This window comes from Papaver somniferum, chromosome 4, assembly GCF_003573695.1.
Source record: "Papaver somniferum cultivar HN1 chromosome 4, ASM357369v1, whole genome shotgun sequence".
Lineage (NCBI taxonomy): Eukaryota > Viridiplantae > Streptophyta > Magnoliopsida > Ranunculales > Papaveraceae > Papaver > Papaver somniferum.
Genome location: NC_039361.1, coordinates 122,019,877 through 122,039,451, shown reverse-complemented (window position 1 = coordinate 122,039,451; position 19,575 = coordinate 122,019,877).

Below are 19,575 nucleotides of genomic sequence, written 5' to 3'. Positions count from 1 at the left end.
TCTTGTGTTGCCGACAAAAGCATTCCATGTGTTTATAAGACTGTTTCTGGTAAATCTAAGTCTAGAAAATGGATCCCTATCTATTTTGATCCTCTTGAACCAGTTGCAAGAGGTCCTAGATTTAGTCCTCAGAGAAAGCCTTCTGACGGATATGATAAACACAACGTGTCTTACTCTTCTGGGATGAAAGACAATCGAAGAAAGGAGAAGAACACGAAGTTCAAACTGTCAGATGATATATACAAGTCCTTTCTCGATGATCACAGTGGGATTAATTTCCACTCTACCACCTGACTCCAGGTATTATTTTCCTTGTTTCTAACTTGAGAGGTGTAAGGAAATTTATTGAGAAACACTCAAGTATGTTGTATATTATTTCAGTTTGAGTTTTTTTTTTTTTTTTTTTTTTTTTTGTGTGTGCTAACGGTCCACAAACGTCCGCGTCCTCCTCTTGAGAGTTCTTAGGGTTTCCAAAAACAAGAGTTTCCTTCTCCTGTTTTCATACACATATATATTTCTCTATATTGTGTGTCTCCATCCCTAACAAAAATTATATGGAGAACTCTGCAAAATCTCAAGAGATAGTGCATCTTGAAATGGAGGAAGACGCTCAAGGACGTGAGTCAGTTCAAGGGCTGGTTCTAAAGAAGATGCTTGAAAGAAAGGATCACAACTCCTGGATTGATGATTCTGTCAAGGATTTGATTCGTGTTCAAAACGATTCAAAGGTCGAGTTTGCAAATCTTCAACTGCAAATAAACCAACTCTTGGATGGTCAGGCTAGAATCCTTGCTAATCAGAATATTTTGATACGGAATCAAAATAAGCTCATCATGGACTGCACCAAGGCTAGACAACTTGCTCGGGTTGTTGATCGCAAAGTTAGTGTTCTAACTGAACATGGTGTGTCTACAATCAAGAGAATAAAGGAAATCAGTGATACCTTCTTTAATGGATTCATTGAAAGATATGAGGTTCTTAAGGAACTTTGATTTTGTTTTATTTTCCTAGTAAATCTTCTATTTTCTTGTTTTTATTAGAAGAATAACTAGAGGTTGGAATAGCCATTATTGTGATTACACATAGTTATGTCCAACGTTTCCACCTTCATGTTTTTAGGTTTATTGGTTTAAATTATAAATTTGTTTGGAAGATGATTTTTGCAGTATTAATCTTTATGGTTTTATATATTGCAATATTGTTATGGGATATGTGTGTTTGCGTCCGTGAACTATGACTATCCCATACCTTGTCAAAAGTAAAGTCTTTCGTATGTCGATATGCATGTATTGATAAAATAATGAATAGACTTTTGACAAATACAAAAGTTAAGCCTATTATGTCAATTATTGATGGAAGATAGGTTAAAATCTTTTGTTTTCAAGGATTATGTCTATTCAATGTCGTTATGCGAATAAGTGATGGAAAATAGAATGAATCCTTGTGTATTCCGCAGTAATTGATCTTCACTGATCCATATTTTATGTATTACTGTGAGGCTCCGTAAAGCGTCTTATGTTGAGCATGGAACGACCAAATTGATTATTTTCATGATTAGCTATGTTGGTGTTCCGTTAGGTACTTTATGTCGAGCATATTCAACTAAATTAATCATCTTGTTTGGTTATTTAGTTGTTGCTCCTTAAGTTTTCTTATGTCGAGCATGACCAATTAAATTGATCACTTTTGTGATTAGTTTGATTGTGTATTTCAATTAGATTAATTATGGGTTCTCTTGTGATTAATCTAATTGTATATTTTGAGTCTCCATAAGTTCACTTATGTTGAGTATTTGTCGATTAAATTAATCATGGGTTCTCTTGTGGTTAGTTTAATTGAATATTTTTGGATTCGAATTCATACTTGTATGTGATTTGTTTTGTCCAAAGAAATCCTTCTTTTCCTTCGAAATTAAGGTCGCTCTTGTTGTTCTCTCGGGAACGACATTTTATGGGGGAGAGTTCTTTTGAACTTATGCTTAATTGCTAAATCTTTGTGGGGAGTGCGGTTGTGGAATATTTTAGGGGTTATCTTGTATCTTTACAAACTCCTTGAAGAATGCATTTAGCTTCAGCTTTATGATTGCATCTAAATAAGATGATGTACTTTTGCTTTCTTTTGGTCAAGAAATGTCTCTTTCGGAAATTTCATTAGGATCCCGTTCTTGTACCTTTGCAAATTTTATTGACAAAAAGGGGGAGAATTAACATGTATTACACTACAAATACGTATGATTTTCGGATCATTATGTAAGGGGGAGTGGTTCCATGTTAGATGGAGTATTGACTAAGGGGGAGTGATACATATGACCATAGTATTGGTGTTGAAGTTGTGATACAATTAGACTTTGACGTTGTGTAATGATATTATGACACTGTATAACAATGATTGAGGACTATTGTTTTCTTGTTGTTATAGCTACGGATTTTCAACAACGATGATACTAAGCTTACAACCTTTGGGATCATTGGAGTACTTGTAGGTGACGAAGATTTCGAGTAATGTTGAAGATTAGGCATGTGGAATAAGAGCTACAAAAGTTTATTTATTTATTTTTTGTATTCCATATGTATTAGTAGTTTTGTCACTAAAACTGACAAAGGGAGAGATTGTTAGAGCATTGCTCGGTCGAACTCGCATGCGTTGCTATCTCAAGCATGTTTGTCAATGTTCGTGATCAAAATTATAAGTCTTGATTTCTAGCCTATATAGATAAAGGTCTCAGACTAGGATATAAAGTGTAGTTGAGCTCAAGACTCCATGGAAATCATCATACAAGACGAAGGACTAATCAAGGAACTAGTGGATCTTCATCGACTAAAAGATATGTGGAGACTTGAACTTATCTGTCACTCAAAAGTCTATCTACCTTATCTCCTATTCTTGAGACAAAAGTCGTTTTGATATACAGACTTTCATTATACACATTTTCTATTTCGAGCCGAGTGTAACTCGCCTATCTATTTCTCGAAATATGTGTTAGTAAGATTTCGCTTTAGCCAAATTCATATTTACCTAGTGACAAATGTCATGTTGTGTTTCAATCACTTTGAAAATTGCTCTGACGAAAAATGGTATGTGAATAACGGCTATATAACGTCCTCTGAGAATGTTTCAATGATTGAAATGAGAGTTTAGATTACATAACCATTGGTAGGATATAAGCATTGTTGTGGAAACACATATATGTATAAGTCCTTATTCCTTGAACCAAAGTTTGTGAACTTTGTTGATCAAGAGAAACGGAATGTGGCGTGATCCAAGTCCGCGAACTCAGTCCACGAACTGGCGGAAGTTCTCAACCCGAGAATTTCTGCTGGAGTTTGTGAATTCCTTCCGTGAGATTAAGTCCGCGAACCCAGTCCGCGAACTTGAGCAGGTTATATCTAAAACCGGTTGTTCTTAAAATCATGTTTATATAAACTAAGGAATGATTTTGCAAACCGTGGCTATAAAGTTCATGAACCGATTCGAGTGAATCAAACCGTTTTTGCTTCGATTGTGTCTTGTGTAGTTACATAAGATCTAAGCAATTGAACAACTCTCTAACTAGTTCATTTGAGTCATTTGAACTAGTTATGGTGAAGAAGAATATGGTGGATATGAAAGTGATCATATGGCTAACCATTTGGTTAACTACTGTTAAACCAACAAATGTTAATGTTTGGGAACGGTTACATATCCCAAAATTGAACATTTCAATTGTGTGTAACAAGCTAAGTTTTCGATCCAACAGTTGAGAAATATTATCTTGAATCTAATCAGGTTTTCATCTAACGGTGAATATTGAATGCTTTGTTACCAAGCTAACATTGATTGCAAACCCTGATTTGAAAAACTATATAAAGGAGTACTCTAGCAACTGGGAAACCTAATCCCCATACCTTAAGTGTGACACTAGTTGCATAGCTAGAGTCGATTCTCCTTTAACCTTTGGTTTCTTCTTCTAAAACCAGGTTAACGACTTAAAGACTTCATTGGGATTGTGAAGCCAGGCCGATACTACTTTTCTTGTAGTTGTATGATATGATCTTGCATCTTCTATTGTTACGAGTACAATTGTAATAATTGGCTCGAGATTTATATCTCGGATAGGCAAGATAGAAAAGTAATCACAAACAATTCGTCTCATCGTTTGTGATTTCACGATATCTTTTTTCGCTGCGTCGATTAGGATTATTGTGAGGTGATTGATAATACTAGGCTGTTCTTCGTGAATATAAGTATGGTTTATCAATTGGTTCCTGTTCACCTTGATTTATCAAAAGACATAACAAAACTCGTAGGTATATTCTTGGGAGACGGATTTATCTATTACCGTAAACTTTTTCTGTGTAATACAGATTTGTTTATTAAACTCTTCGACTTTGGGTCGTAGCAACTCTTAGTTGTGGGTGAGATCATCTAAGGGAATCAATTACCTAGCATCCTGCTGGGATCAGAGACGTAGGAGCATAACTGTGCCTTGGATCAGTGTGAGATTGATTGGGGTTCAACTACAGTCCAGACCGAAGTTAGTTTGGAGTAGGCTAGTGTCTGTAGCGGCTTAATACAGTGTGTTTTCAATATGTACTAGGTCCCGGGGTTTTTCTGCATTTAAGGTTTCCTCGTTAACAAAATTATGGTGTCTGTGTTATTTCTTTTCCGCATTATATTTTGTTATATAATTGAAATATCACAGGTTGTGCGTTGTTCAATCAATTAGAATATCTGACCTTTTGGTTGTTGATTTAAATTGATTGACACTTGGATATTGGTCTTTGGTAGCATACAAGTTATCTCTCTAGTATTTGATAAAGACTCGCAGATTTCTATTTGCTTGAGTATATATCAAATCGAGAGATTGAGATATAAACTCTTTGATATACTTTTTTTATCTAGATTGAGTCTGACTGTCTAGTTGATTCTCTAGAAAGTATATTGGAGTTTGTCCATACAGATTTCTAATCGAAAATATTGGGTGTGGTTGTTGTACCCCCACTTTTTCAGCTAAGTTATCAGCAACTACCGCACCTGCTTTACTGAAAAGATCAAGCTACAAAAACTGAGGAACCACGAGAAACTCGAGGTAACAGACGTTTGATCAACAAACAGTACAACCTCCAACCTTCCACAAATGTTGTTGAAGAAGGGAGCAAATAGAAAGCTGAGTCACAACGCAAGTACGCTTCTCCAGCTCCTCTGAAAGCACCAAAGAAAGATAACCAATCTTAAAATGCACAAACCTTGACCCGGCATCAACAAACGGGGAAATGATCGGACAGACTCAAACTTCTCTCTTTTCATGAAGGAGTGATCGAGTTACTGGAAGTATGGGTTCAAGATTGTGCAATCAAATTGTTGCTCATCATAGAGAGCCAACTGAAGAAAAAATGAAGAATCCCAGGTACTGTCACCTTCATAAATTTATCAATCATCCGACAACTAACTACAATATTTTGAAGCATGTCACTAAAGATAAGGTTGATCCACAATAGCTTCAACTAGGGACTGAAGGATTACACAAGAATCCTCTCCCAATCATAACCTTTACACTCTCTGAACAACCTATCAAAGAGGCAGTTCAATCCTTGGTCGAACGTGAATTGCTCTATCTGTCGAAGGCACAAAGGAAAGACATGTTCACAGCACTAAACCACATCGTGTCAAGAAGTCCATTCCAGAAATACTTCTTGAGCCTCCAGCCACATACCAAGAGATGTACGACTGGGGTCTCTTACCACAGTCAATCTCAGATGAAAGGAATTTGGAAGAACGTTGATCAATGCTCGCACCACCATCAACAACATTCCACTGAAAACCATCAAATCTACAGGCATCACTCGACAATAATCTACTCATGCTCCCCTCTCACTCAGAGACCTTGAAGGAACACTCACAAATACTTATGGTTACATCATTCTCAATGTGAACATAAGTTCAAGCTGAACGAAACCAAGTTTCACATAATCAGGAAGATCCAGGATATGACATGTCCTTCAGACGAGCGTGGATCCACGCTGAAAAGATGTGTACTTACAGAGCGCCTTTGGTTACACATCTCTCCAACGAAGAAAGTTCTGATCCAGAAGATTTGGCGGACGTTCCATCATCAGAGCACTTGGAGGAATTTCGAACTTTGACGAGGTTGAAACAAGAACCTGCAAAAGATGCATAGACATTCATCAAAAGGTCCTGCACTCAGGAAAGTCTCATTCCTCCCATGTCTATGTCATTTATTTCCTCACATGTTATTCTAGCATGGGGACTCAATTCTGCTAGCATATCTGCTATTGCAAGACGCTATAAGTGGGTAATCTCACTTCAGCAATATTTTACCAAGTGGTTGAATCTGACATTTCTCTGAATCGAGCATCTCAGTGAGACAATCATTACTGAGATGATGTTCAAGCACGGAAAAGAACAATTTGGGCATTTCTCCATAGCTTTGCAAGAGTGTTCATGTGTGCCACAAAACCAGAAATCTCTAATGTCTACACAAGTGTTGAATCCCACTACTGCGGCTAAAGAAATGCTGAATCAACAGAAGATAATTGGGACCCAAACAATCAAACCTAAGACATGCTCAAGGGATATGACGCTTCAATGCTCAAGCATCTAAGAAGCCTTCAAATTGTACTCCCAATCAAAAAGTACACCTCCTATAACGGTGCATCTAGCTTCAACACAAATATCTCGACGATGACACACTGATTCAACACCAGCGCAATCAAAGTGTAACTAAATTACAATCGCTAATTCTTCATTAGCCCATGATAAGACTTCTGAAGCAGATGCAACATCATTCATCCATGGATAACACAAACTCCTTCAACATACACTGGGGACTTGATCTTATTGGAAGTTGCAATCTAATATGATTCCATGAAACTTCATCAATGGAACCTCTCTATATCACAAGCCTTGCACGATCAAGGAACTTTTTCTCCTCACATCCAGAATGGAGACTGCCACTGTTATCTGCCACAACAACATCGATTCCCTGACGAAGCCACTTGATAGTAAAATCATATTCAGGAGAATTTGGGTTGAAGTCCTAGAACATCTTCATCTTAGGAATGCTCAACTCACCAACTAGTTCGTGAATGTAAAAGGCTCACTGGATGAAGGAGCAAAGGCTATATCGATAATCATGGTTCTAGCGTTTTTCGGTCTCTGGAGAAACTCCAAACATACTATCAGCATCAACAAGGATATGTGGAGGAACTCCGTTCATGGTTTCAGCATCAACAACAATTTCTGGAGAAATTTCAATCGTGATCTAGCATCAACAACGGTCTCAAGAGCAACATCCTCATGACAAGGCTTCATCAATTAACCATTCTCTGAAGTATTGCTCGACGAAGTGGACTTCTCCAATCACTAATGATTCATATCAAGGTGTGTAAACATGAAATATTTTCACATGAAAGTCTTTCCGAAGCTTGCACGATGGGCGGGCACAATCCCAAGTCTTCTACAAGATGTTCTCATCACCTCTACAAATGAGATACAACACACTTCAGGACATGGGTTTAGAAAAACGTACCAATGTGTAAGGAATGGGACAATTCTTCATTAACGAAAGATCTTTGTCTATGTATCTTCTACAACATACCAAAAGGGCGTATCAATCGGATATACGAGCTGAAAGACATGGCCTTTACCGTCAGGTCTACGAAATCTGAAAAATTTATACGGGATTACAAATTACAAATGTGCACGCTTCGTTGGCTGACCTCTACAACTCCAAATTGAGTGATTCTTGTCTCATGAGATAACTCAGTCTTTTATCTTCAAAAATTGGGGTCAAGCATTAAATTCCGACATCATATGAGGCTCCTGCAGCTTTCAGAGCATACAATATGCAAGCAGCAATTCTTAGACGAGATTCATAACTTCCACATTCGATCGATGTCCACCAGGTCTTTCCACTAAGTCCTTCATCAAGGTACCTTCAACTTCGACCACCTAGGTCTTTACATCAATTTTTCTACCTGGGTCCTCTATCCAAGTCTTGCAAGAAGAAGAGAAAACGAAAAGGAGAGATTTTAACAAAATACTGGGGACTGACAGTCCACTGATCATGATGATCAGTTTCAGAGTCCAATATCCGTGCTAATTATTCATCATAAAAGGAATGATACCACCAGGATATGCAACCATGGTCATTACATCACCCCTTCTTGAGAACAACCTCAGTTATGGTCCCGCGACCAGGGTTTCAGAAGTGATGTTTCTACGACTGACAGAAACAAGATGGCACTACAAGCACCATGCTCATGTATCAATTAAGGGTTCCTGATCTTAAATGAATCAATGACATTAAAATCCTTCACCAACCGTTCCAGACACAAGCGAATGGTCTAAAGACACAACATGAGTGTTTTACAACAAGCTCGCCTGAGATGATTTTACACTGTTACGCACAAAGCAGCTAGCTGGGAGACATTTGTGAAGAATCTAGGGATGAGTCATATACCATTCTCTTTGTATGGATGTCCTCTACAACATATCCAAAATTCATAGCAATTGGAGAAACGAGCAAAAAGATATGGCCAAATTATTGGACTACATACCAGCTGAAAATTTTCTGGAAGTCTCCTGGAAGTTTACTGTTTCGCCTATTTGGGCCCCTAAACATGCTCAAAACTCAAAGATCTCCTTCAGAAAAGCTTGGAAATTTCCTGGGCATGAAGAAACATGGGTAGATCACGAAAATCCGACATCGGACGAAGATTCTACAGCATTTTCAATGAAGACCTAACTTATGAATTTTCTGATGACGAATTATGACGAAGTTCATCATTGATCCACGTCAGGAGCTACACCGTCAACGCAAGGCCGCACTTCATCTTCAGTTGATAGTCTCACTTGCTGAAGTTGACGGTGTTTCTGCTGATGAGATATGAGCTTTTCATCCCCATCTCTTTTCTTCTGTGACATTTCATTACGTCTGTGCTTTCTCTTTGCATCCGTTAATCCCAAGAAAGCATATATCTTAGCACAGACGACTTCCAGATGATCGAGAGACATACAATGTATCATCTTTCCAGCGTCTCTGAAAGGTTGATTCACCTCGGCATGAACATCTGATCTTTGACTTGGTATTTCTGGAGCGTTCCTCGGAAGAGCCAGAAGAGTGGATGTAACCAGAAGTCACCACTATCTGATGCGAAAGACGTGGAGTCATGGATATACCAATAACAAATGCATAACAAAAATGGTAACAATCCAACTCTTACCTAATTACAATTTCACTAATTGTAGTGATTATAATGTCAGAATTTCGAAAACTTGCTCGTTCCTTCAAACTGCAAAGACGAGCAAAGTTCGTTATTCAAAATCATGACTTGATTTTCATAAAACCGTGAACAACTAACGTGAATTTTAACATCCACTGGTTTTTCAAAAATTGGAAAGACGTCCATTCTACAATTGTGAAAACTTACATACAGACATTATTTCACCATGTATAATTGTCTACTTTCAACAGTTGTTCAAAATCAAAACATTGGTTTTAAAAAAAATATATATATTTAACGTGAAACTCATGTAAGTTTGAAAAGTAACATATATATATATATATATATATGCTCCCTCGCGCGAAGCGAGAGTATATTTTCAAAGATTTCTGAAAGCTCGAAGATAAAAAATTTCATGAAAGCTCATAAACAAATTTTTATTACTAACAGACGCACGTCTGTTCAAAAAAAAATTTCTCTCGTACGAGCATCCACCTTTGAAACGAGAGTTTATTCCACTTTGTAAAATCTCACGTATTTAAAAAATAAAAAAAAAATTTCGTGAAAGCTCATAGACAAAATTTTTGTCATTAGACTCGGGTCTATTTTTTTTGTTTCTTAAACTAACGAACGAACGAACAAATGAACGTCTGAGCTAAAACGGATTCCTTTCTTGGGCCCGGATCCGTGAATCCTAAATCGATCAAGGTTCCATCACCAAATCAGCGGTGCTACACCACTTTACGCTTGTTAGAAAATGCTCTATCATGCCACTGGGATCTTCGTTCAATCCATGGTTCGCTCGTATAATCGTAAATCCAGTAACATATTATCTTACGACTAAGTTCAATTACTTATTTCGTTTATGACTAGAAAATCACCATCCAGTGCTGACTGAGGAACATGACTGTCCCTCACTAAGCAGGGGACTTAATGTAGATGGTGGATTTTCGACAAAGGCTAAAATCTTAAAACCATAATTGTACATACTCCTGATCCGGCAATCAGATGAGTATTGAGGCTCATGTCACCCATTGAAGCATTAAAGTTCATGCCACAAGAACCTCTGACTGAGAATAATGTCTCTCAACTGAGACAACGGAATATCTCATGAATACTGAGCAATTTCAGTAATCACTTTTATATAGAATCGAACGATTGGACGGCTCATAGACAGCTTGCCTGCTAGTATAGAGCGATAACGTCTTCAGGATGTAACAATGTTTTCCCTGACTATATAAAAGACATGTGTATATAATCATTATGATTGGACGGCTCATAGACAACTTGCCTGCTAGTATAGAGCAATAACGTCTTCAGGATGCAACAACATTTTTTCCCTGACTATACTATACATAATAAATATGACGCTTCAACAAGCTCATATAGCTCAATTTTTGAATAATTAATGCTCCTAGACAGCATGCCTGCTAGTATAGAGCCATCAAATAATTATCTCTAATCCTTAAATTCATTAGCTGAATATTCAGAAATACTCTACATTCTTCATAATATTTCATTACTTCAATTCGTGGTTCTTCCCAGCAGAATTCCATGGGTTAGTGATAAATATTCAACATGCGGGCATCTGAGCCACCATCGAGTAAGCCCCAAGAAAATGGTGCAAGTGTATTCAGCAATAAATGCACTGACGAGCATCTGAATGCACGAACGAACATTTGTTGATAACATGAAGGAACGATCAAACCATGGAGAAAATAATAATAATAAAATATTTAAAGAGACGTCTAGTGGGACCAAGCCCACCGGCCAGCCGATCATGCCGACGTGGTCTATCCCATGCTTATCCCATTATTTTATCGTATTTTATTATTTTCCCTTGATCCCATGAAAATCCTCTCATTTGAGAAAATTCCTTAATTTTATGAAACTCCTTGGTTTCATGATATTTCCTTCACATCAAGGAAATCACATAAAATTAGGAAAGGTGTCACGGGACCGTGATCACTAGCCGGCCGGCCATGCCCTAGACGTGACCGGTCCCACACCTTATAATTTCTTATTTTATTAATTATTTCCATCATCTCATGGAAATTATTTAATCCTATGAAACTCCTTCGTTTCATGGTATTTCCTTAACATTAAGGAAATTGTACAAAAATTACATAAAATTAGGAAAGGTGTCACGGGATCATGGTCGCTAACCGGCTGGCCATGCCCTAGTCGTAACCGGTCCCACACCTTAAATTCCTTATTTTATTAATTATTTTCATCATCTCATGGGAATTCTTTAATCCTATGAAACTCCTTCGTTTCATGGTATCTCCTTCACATTAAGGAAATTGTACAAAAATTACATAAAATTAGGAAAGGTGTCACGGGACCGTGGTCATTAGACGGCCGGTCATGCCCTAGCCATGACCTGTCCCACACCTTGTAATTCCTTATTTTATTAATTATTTCCATCATCTCATGGAAATTCCTTAATCCTATGAAACTCCTTCGTTTCATGGTATTTCCTTCACATTAAAGAAATTATACAAAAATTACATAAAATTAGGAAAGGTGTCATAGGACCGTGGTCACTAGACGGCCGGACATGCCCTAGCCATGACCGGTTCCACACCTTGTAATTTTTTTATTTTATTAATTATTTCCATCATATCATGGAAATCCCTTGATTTCATGATATTTCCTTCAAATCATGAAAATAATATAAAATTAGGGGAGACTCACGGGACCGGGCCCTAGCCGGCCGACCATGCCCAAGCCGGTCCCACACGTCCTTATTTTATTATTATTAGTATTATTTGTTTCCCTCATCTCATGGAAACTCTTTCATTTCAAGGAAACTCCTTGATTTCAACAAACTCCTTGATTTCATGATATTTCCCTAAAATCATGAAAATAATATAAAATTGGGAAAAGTGCCATGTGACCGGGCTCATTGGCCTGCCGGCCATGCCTTGGCTATATCTGGTCCCACAATTCATGATTCCCTCATTTTATTATTATTATTTCCTTCATCTTATGAAGTTTTCTCAGTTTCAGCAAAATCCCTGATTTCTTCATATTTTCTCAAAATGTTGCTCAAACGCACATCAGAAAATATCAAAATTCTCAAGACTGAGACATGGACACTTTGGCGACGTGAGCATGTTACCTTGACCGACCAAGTTTGGATCTTCGGCTTGCAATCGTCCGGTCCCATACTTTTTCATCATTTGACCTGATTTGTTCGCATTAGGTTCAAACTCTTCCAAACAATTTTGGAATTTCATAAAACGATCGTCAGTCGATCATGTGACCAAACATGGCCGGTTTCCTGACCCCTTGGTCGGTTCTTCATCTCTTCATAATTTATTAGGTTTTATCACCTAAGGTTCAGACGAACATTGTTTGAATAAAGGATTAAACCAGCATTTAATCATCTTTTCACCAACTGGTCTTCAAGAGACTTTGGTATTTTGTTCACTCGAGTATCTGGGCACTACATGGTCGATCCATCATCCCATGTAGACGGTCCCTCCTTCACTCCGTGGTTTATTTTCAATAAATCATCAATTGATCAAAATTAGGGTTTCGAATCCAAAGCTCTGCGAAACATAATTCTGATCAGATTCAAACAGTAATAATTTTACGTTGATCCCGTGATCAACATTCTAATATTCGGTTCCAGTATTTAAACTAATATTTTATTTGGTCCTGTTACCAATAATTTATCAAACGAGCAACATTCGTTCAAATGAGCAATATTTGCTCAGACTAAGGAATATTGGTTCAACTATAAATATTCAACAATTCATCGAATGATCAATATTTGCTCACCTTAACTATCAACATTTACTTGAGAATCATACCTCTGTCTCAATAAACACGTTCAATTCGTGAGTCTCAGAACATTTTCAAATCACGTTCGACTCAGCAGTACAAGGACTCATCGTCCCATGAAGTCATCAACTGACTAACTGAATACACGTCTGCCTTGCAGACTCCACAATCACGAGACATCTATCGTGTTACATGGGGGGATATTAACTAGGGTTTTGGTCTGGCGGTCTACGGCACATGTGTTCATACACACGATGAGAATGTGAACAAGTCGTGCAACCAGTTGAAGGAGTTAGCAAAGTAGTGGGTAGAAAATCAACTAAGTCTCCGCACGATGAGCAACTGGTTTTAACACGATTTCCACTTCCCTACTCTTTGACTCCAGCAACTGTCATACTTCATGGGATCAAGGTGTTTACAATTCTAGCAATATAAATAAGTCTTTGAATCATGATTGAAGACAGGACAATGTTTCGTCAAACAGACAACACGAGATTAACAACTCAACGTCTGATTATTTACTCTCAACAGAGAAAATTCAATCAATCAGAGCTTATTTTATTTCTTTACACAGAATATACAAGACACCTACAATCTTCGATCACCATTCATCTCACACATTTCTCATCTTCCCTCCTACAGATCTACCCATCCTCTCTTGTGACAGAATTGACTCTGGAATGACCATTATCTTGGTTTAGGCCAGAGTCCTACAGATTGATTTCTCGAATTCAAAGCACTCCCTTTTTTGCAGTGCATCTGTGTGAGCTTTGACAGTTCGCTCGGTTCTAGGAGTTTCCTCCGCACGTTCGTCTCCTCAATTCCGTAAAAACCAGCAACTCGTTTTGCCTCATCTACAACATCTTATGTGTTAGGGAAGACTATTCCCCGAAAGAAAATTGTGATGAAAATTCTCCAATCTTTACCATCAAGATACGGGTCTAAGAAACATGCCATCATGGAAGGAAATAACCTTTCAACACTTTCCAGAAATACCTTAGTTGAAAAGTTAAAGATCTTTGATCTAGAACTCAGTAAAAGAGATAGTCGTTACATTTCGAATATGGGAAAAAATGCTAATGATAAATCTCTAAGTCCTGAAAAAATTGATGAAAAAGATGAGAATATCCTTAATTGACCTATGTCATTATTTATACAACAGTTGAAGAAAACTCCCAGACAGAGAAAGAGGAAAATCATAAAGAACTTGAAAAGATGAGGGTACCAAATACACCAGGATGTTTTAAATATCAACTTATAAGTCATATACCTTGTGTGATTGTCTATGGACGATGTCAAGACAATACGACAACAAGATATTTACTTGATAATAGTTACAGTAATAAAACCGATTGACTATTATGATCAATGTCAAGTAATTCAGATTAACGTACAATTGTAATTTACTTTATTATAATAATACAATTATAATGCGGAAGAAAAGTAAATGACACAACAAGATCTTTTTAAGGAAACCGCAATTGCAGAAAAGCCCCGGGACCTAGTCCAGTTTGGAATACTCTGAGAACTAAGCCGCTATACAAAATCTAATGCCAACTTCGTATAGTTGAGACCAAGTAGACTACCCCTAGCTTCTTAGTTTCCTCAGTATCTTTGCGTCTTCGACTTCTAGAGTCACGCACGTGAATATCTACTCCCTTATATCGTATTCCAAACAGTAAATGAGTAAAACTGTTTGGTAACCACTCTATTCAATCTTTGGTGAAAGATGTCTTGAGTTGTAAACAAAGGATCTTCCATTTAAACTAATAAACTCATTTTTCTGGTTAGATCAATCCAAAACTTGATTACAGAAATAACCAATTTCCGGATTCACAATCAATCAATATAAAACTCAAAGAGTAACTATAAAGTGATGCCGATCTTATCAACTAGATAATCACAAGTCTATCAAAGACAATCAAGATCTAGTTGGATCCCAGCCGATCAAGATGTGTACATGAATTCATAAGATACGGAAACTAATAAGAAAATCTTCTTCATTTTCGAATCTTCAATTTCTTTCTCAATAACCCGCACAACACAAACTTGAATCCTCTCGTGATGAATCACACACAGAACGGAGTCTGTTAACAATGTATTATCACAAGATATCTTTAGATACACAAATGGTTCTAAAGATCCCGTCGATACTCTGATCTAGTTTGAGTGACCCTTATGTCAGAAGAGAAGGTTCTCAAGAATAATCAAACTAGGTGCAATTAAAGTTTCAACAACCGTTAGTCAATGAAATCAATAATCGAAAATTAAAATAACAATGCTATTATCTAGTTTCCCACCAACGGTACTCGTAGAGCTTCTTGATCTCACATAAATTTTTAAACGAGCAATCGTAAGAGATTTCTCCTAATTAGGGTACTTTCCTTTCCGGATAGACGGATCTACCAGAAGCAACACAAATGAAGTTTTCCTGGCTCTTAGGATAGTTTGTAAGAAATGAAAACTCAAGTATTTGTAGACCAAGGTTGTTTGGACAACAAGAAAATTCCAAAACAGAAAATATTCTCAAGATATTCATTAAAGTACCTAATTTCGGTTTTCCTATTTCCAATTAAATGCCAAACAATATTTCTGAAATCTCTCTTAGAAAACTTCTATTATTAGTTTAACACATTAACTAATAAACATTTTCCTGAGGATATGCTTTAATTTCTGGTAATTAAAACATATGTATTTGAAAATCATAATTAAATGCTTTCCAATATTTCGGTTTGGGATCACCTTGAGCATCAAGGAATATCTTTGAATACTTAATGATAAGAGTTATGTACATGTTCAAATAATGTCGACATCTAGAAGCTTCTCATTTTTGCAAACCCTAATTCCTAATTCACACACAACCATGAAGAAATGTGTGAACTTTGGAAACTCGGTTTTGCTCTTGGAACCGGTTATACCATGACTTACAATATAAGTCGTAACCAGTTATACCATGACTCACAATATAATTTGTGACCGGTTATACCATGCTTCCCAAGATAGGTTGTGGCCGATTAGACCATGCCTCCAATTAGCTTGTGACCAATTACACATTTCTTCCCAATATAGCTTGTGACCGATTACACCTTGCTTCATTATGTAGCTTGTGACCGTTTATAAGTAGCTTCCCAATGTGGCTTTTGACCGGTTACACCTTGCTTCCCAAAACTAGTTAGGATCGGTTACACCTTGTCACACAATATAGGCTATGACCGGCTATACCTTGATTCTCAACATAAGTCAAGAACGATTCTACCTTGTCATCTTGTATTGGTCATCCAAATGATATTCAATAAAGAACCGGACCAACACACTCATGATTAGGGATGCACATGGTCCGGTACGGCCCGGTTCTCTTATGGAACCGGTCCCTGTACTTGGTGTTGACCGGTACCTGTACCTCCGCTACCGGGTTTTTACCTATTACAACAGTAACACAGTTAACAAAAATAATTTCCAAAATCAACGATTACAACACCAAAATCAACTTCCAAAATCAGCAGAAACAAACAACACACTTAACAAAAATAATTTCCAAAATCAACGATTACAACACCAAAATCAACTTCCAAAATCAGCAGAAACAAACAGAATTTTCCCCTATTGAGTTTCCATCATTCGTGTGCTTCAAATTCCATCAGTCTAGAGCTTGTAATGAATTGATGCATGAATTCATGGGGATAACCAAAAACAGTAGCAGATCTAATTTCTTCAAGGCTGACTTGATCAGTTCCAGCAGAGCTTGTATGCATAAACAAATTAATCTTCTTCCTTGATTCAAACATGCAAGTACTGAAACAAATTAACAATCAGTACCAGCAACTATTAATCTCCACGTACCCATTCCTTGGATTGTTTTCTACCATCTTCCATAATCATTTGAAGCAACAAACATTCATCCAATAATTGAAGAAAATCAATACCATATCGACCATCGACCACCACCAGTTCCCTCTCAATCAAGTACCAAAAACTTCAATTCGATCCAATATTGAGTTGTATACAAAACCTCCAAATTCCTTTTCCATCTACATCTGAAACCCTAATCGTTCCAAATCAATCTCAGATAAATTCGTAAATCAATCCAAATACAACCCTAAATCAATTTAACAAAGATTCAAACATGCAATTAGTTACTAAGGTGGTGGTGGTGGTGGTGGTGGTGGGGATCAGTGATCAGAGATGGGGAAGAAAACAAAGACTCTTCAGTGAAAAAAATAAGAAAAAGAATGACGAGTGATATATAAACTCAATAGATAAGATGGCTTCTATACTTAAGATCAATGGCTAGAATTAATTTCTAATCACAAGATCAAGGGCTCATATTAACCGATTCTTTTGGTCTGGTTCCTGCCGGTACTAACCCCAGAACTATTGTCTGTACCGGTATACTTCGGTTCTTGAATTTCAGTCCCTGTCCCGTTTACTCCGGTTCTGGTTCGGTACCGGTCCGGTTCTTTCGGTTCCAGTCCGGTCCAGGGAATACTGACCGGTTCTTGTGCAGCCTTACTCATGATTTCCCTTTCGATTATGAAAAAAGTTCATACATCTACTTAAACCAATGTAATCATATATAGTTGTTAGAGCACTGCTCGGTCGAACTCACAAGTGTTGCTATCTCAAGCTTGTTGTCAAATTTAGTCATCAAAACTGTATCTTGATTTTTAGTCTACAATAAGTTAAGTCTCGGTGTAGTTGAGAAATGGACATCAAGGCAGTCATCATTGCGTTCTACCGTTTGAAGGCGAAGATCAACCAAAGCTTTTGGAGAATTTGTTCAATAAAAGGTAAGTGAAGACTGAACCACATATTTCTCAAGTTATATCTATCGTTTACCTATCAAACGTTGTCGCGTAACTAATTATACGATCGTAAGCATATCAAGAATTTCGAGTCAAGTTTATCTTGTAATTAGTCCTCGAAATATATATGACGAAGCTTAATGAACATTTGTTCATACTTGATGAATTTCGGTTAAGAAAAATTTGTTGTTCATAATCTAAATTATGATTCAAGAATCATTTGAAAATAGCATGGAACACTGATATGTGTCAGTGATATTATTTGGGAATGTTTTGAATTGATCTAGAGAGAAATTTAGAACTACTGTAAATCTGGATACTAGACAGTACGCATACCAGTTTCACAAACTTGGAAAACTGTTATAGGTCTGGATCCATAGTACATGTACCCAGTACACGTAATGGCGTATCTGTAGTTCGGCAGTGACTTAGTGGTACGCATACACGGTATCCATACCACAAAATGTCTGTGAACTCGTGAACCTGGAATGGTACGCATACCTAGTATGCATACCGAAAAAGAACTGTCGGTTCTGTAACCGGTGTGGTATCCATACCCGGTATGCAAACCGAAAAAGTTCTGCATGTTTAGGAACTTATATTTGTCTTAAAGTTACACATACCCAGTACATGTACCATGAAAAATATAGTCATGAACAAGGCTGAAGTAGACATACCTGGTACACGTACTTGCCCTTTTGAATATTTTCAAATGCACGGAAAATTATTTCTGTGAGATAATTAACATTTGAATAAATCTCTAAGAACACTATATAGACATGATTAATCACATTATAATTTATGATTGTGATAAACTTAAAGTTATAAGTGTTTATGAAAATGATTAAGCTTATCGTTCAATCAGCTAGTTTCGGCTAACCATTTATGAACGTTGAAAAGACGAGGGTACCCAAATACACCACAATCTTTTAAATATCAACCTATAAGTCTGATAACTTAAGTGATCGTCTATAGACAGAGTCAAAATAAAAATACAACTTAAGTCTTATACCTCGTATGATTGTCTACGGACGAGATCGAGACAATACGACGCAAGATATTTACTTGACACTAGTTACGGTAATAAAACCGGTTGACTATTAGGATCAACGGCAAGTAATTCGGATTAACGTACATGTGTAATTTACTTTATTATAATAAACAAATTATAATGCTGAAGTAAATTAAAGACACAACAAGATTTTGTTAACGGGGAAACCGCAAATGCAAAAAAAAACCCGGGACCTAGTCCAGTTTTGAATACTCTCATAATTAAGCCGTTATACAAAAATCAAAAACCAACTTCGTATAGTTGACCAAATAGACTACCCCTAGCTACTTAGTTTCCTCAGTATACCTGCGCTTTCGATTTCTAGAGTCACGCACGTGAATTACAAGTCCTTTGGATCGTCTTCCAAATAACAAAGGAAGAATTTGTTTGGTAACCACTCTAATCAATCTTTGCTAAAAATATATTGTTGAGTTGTTGACAAAGGCTCTTCTGTTTAAACTAATAAACTCTTTTGTTTGGTTAGATCAATCAAAACTTTGATTACAGAAATAACCAGTATCTAGATTCACAATCAATTAAATAGAACTCAAAGAGTAACTATAAAGCGATGTCGATCTTACACAACTATACAATAAAGTCTATCAAAGATAAACACGATTCTAGTTGGATCCCATACGATCAAGGTTTGTGCACTAAATCCACAAGATATGAAAACTAATATGAAACTCTTCTTCGTCTTCAAATC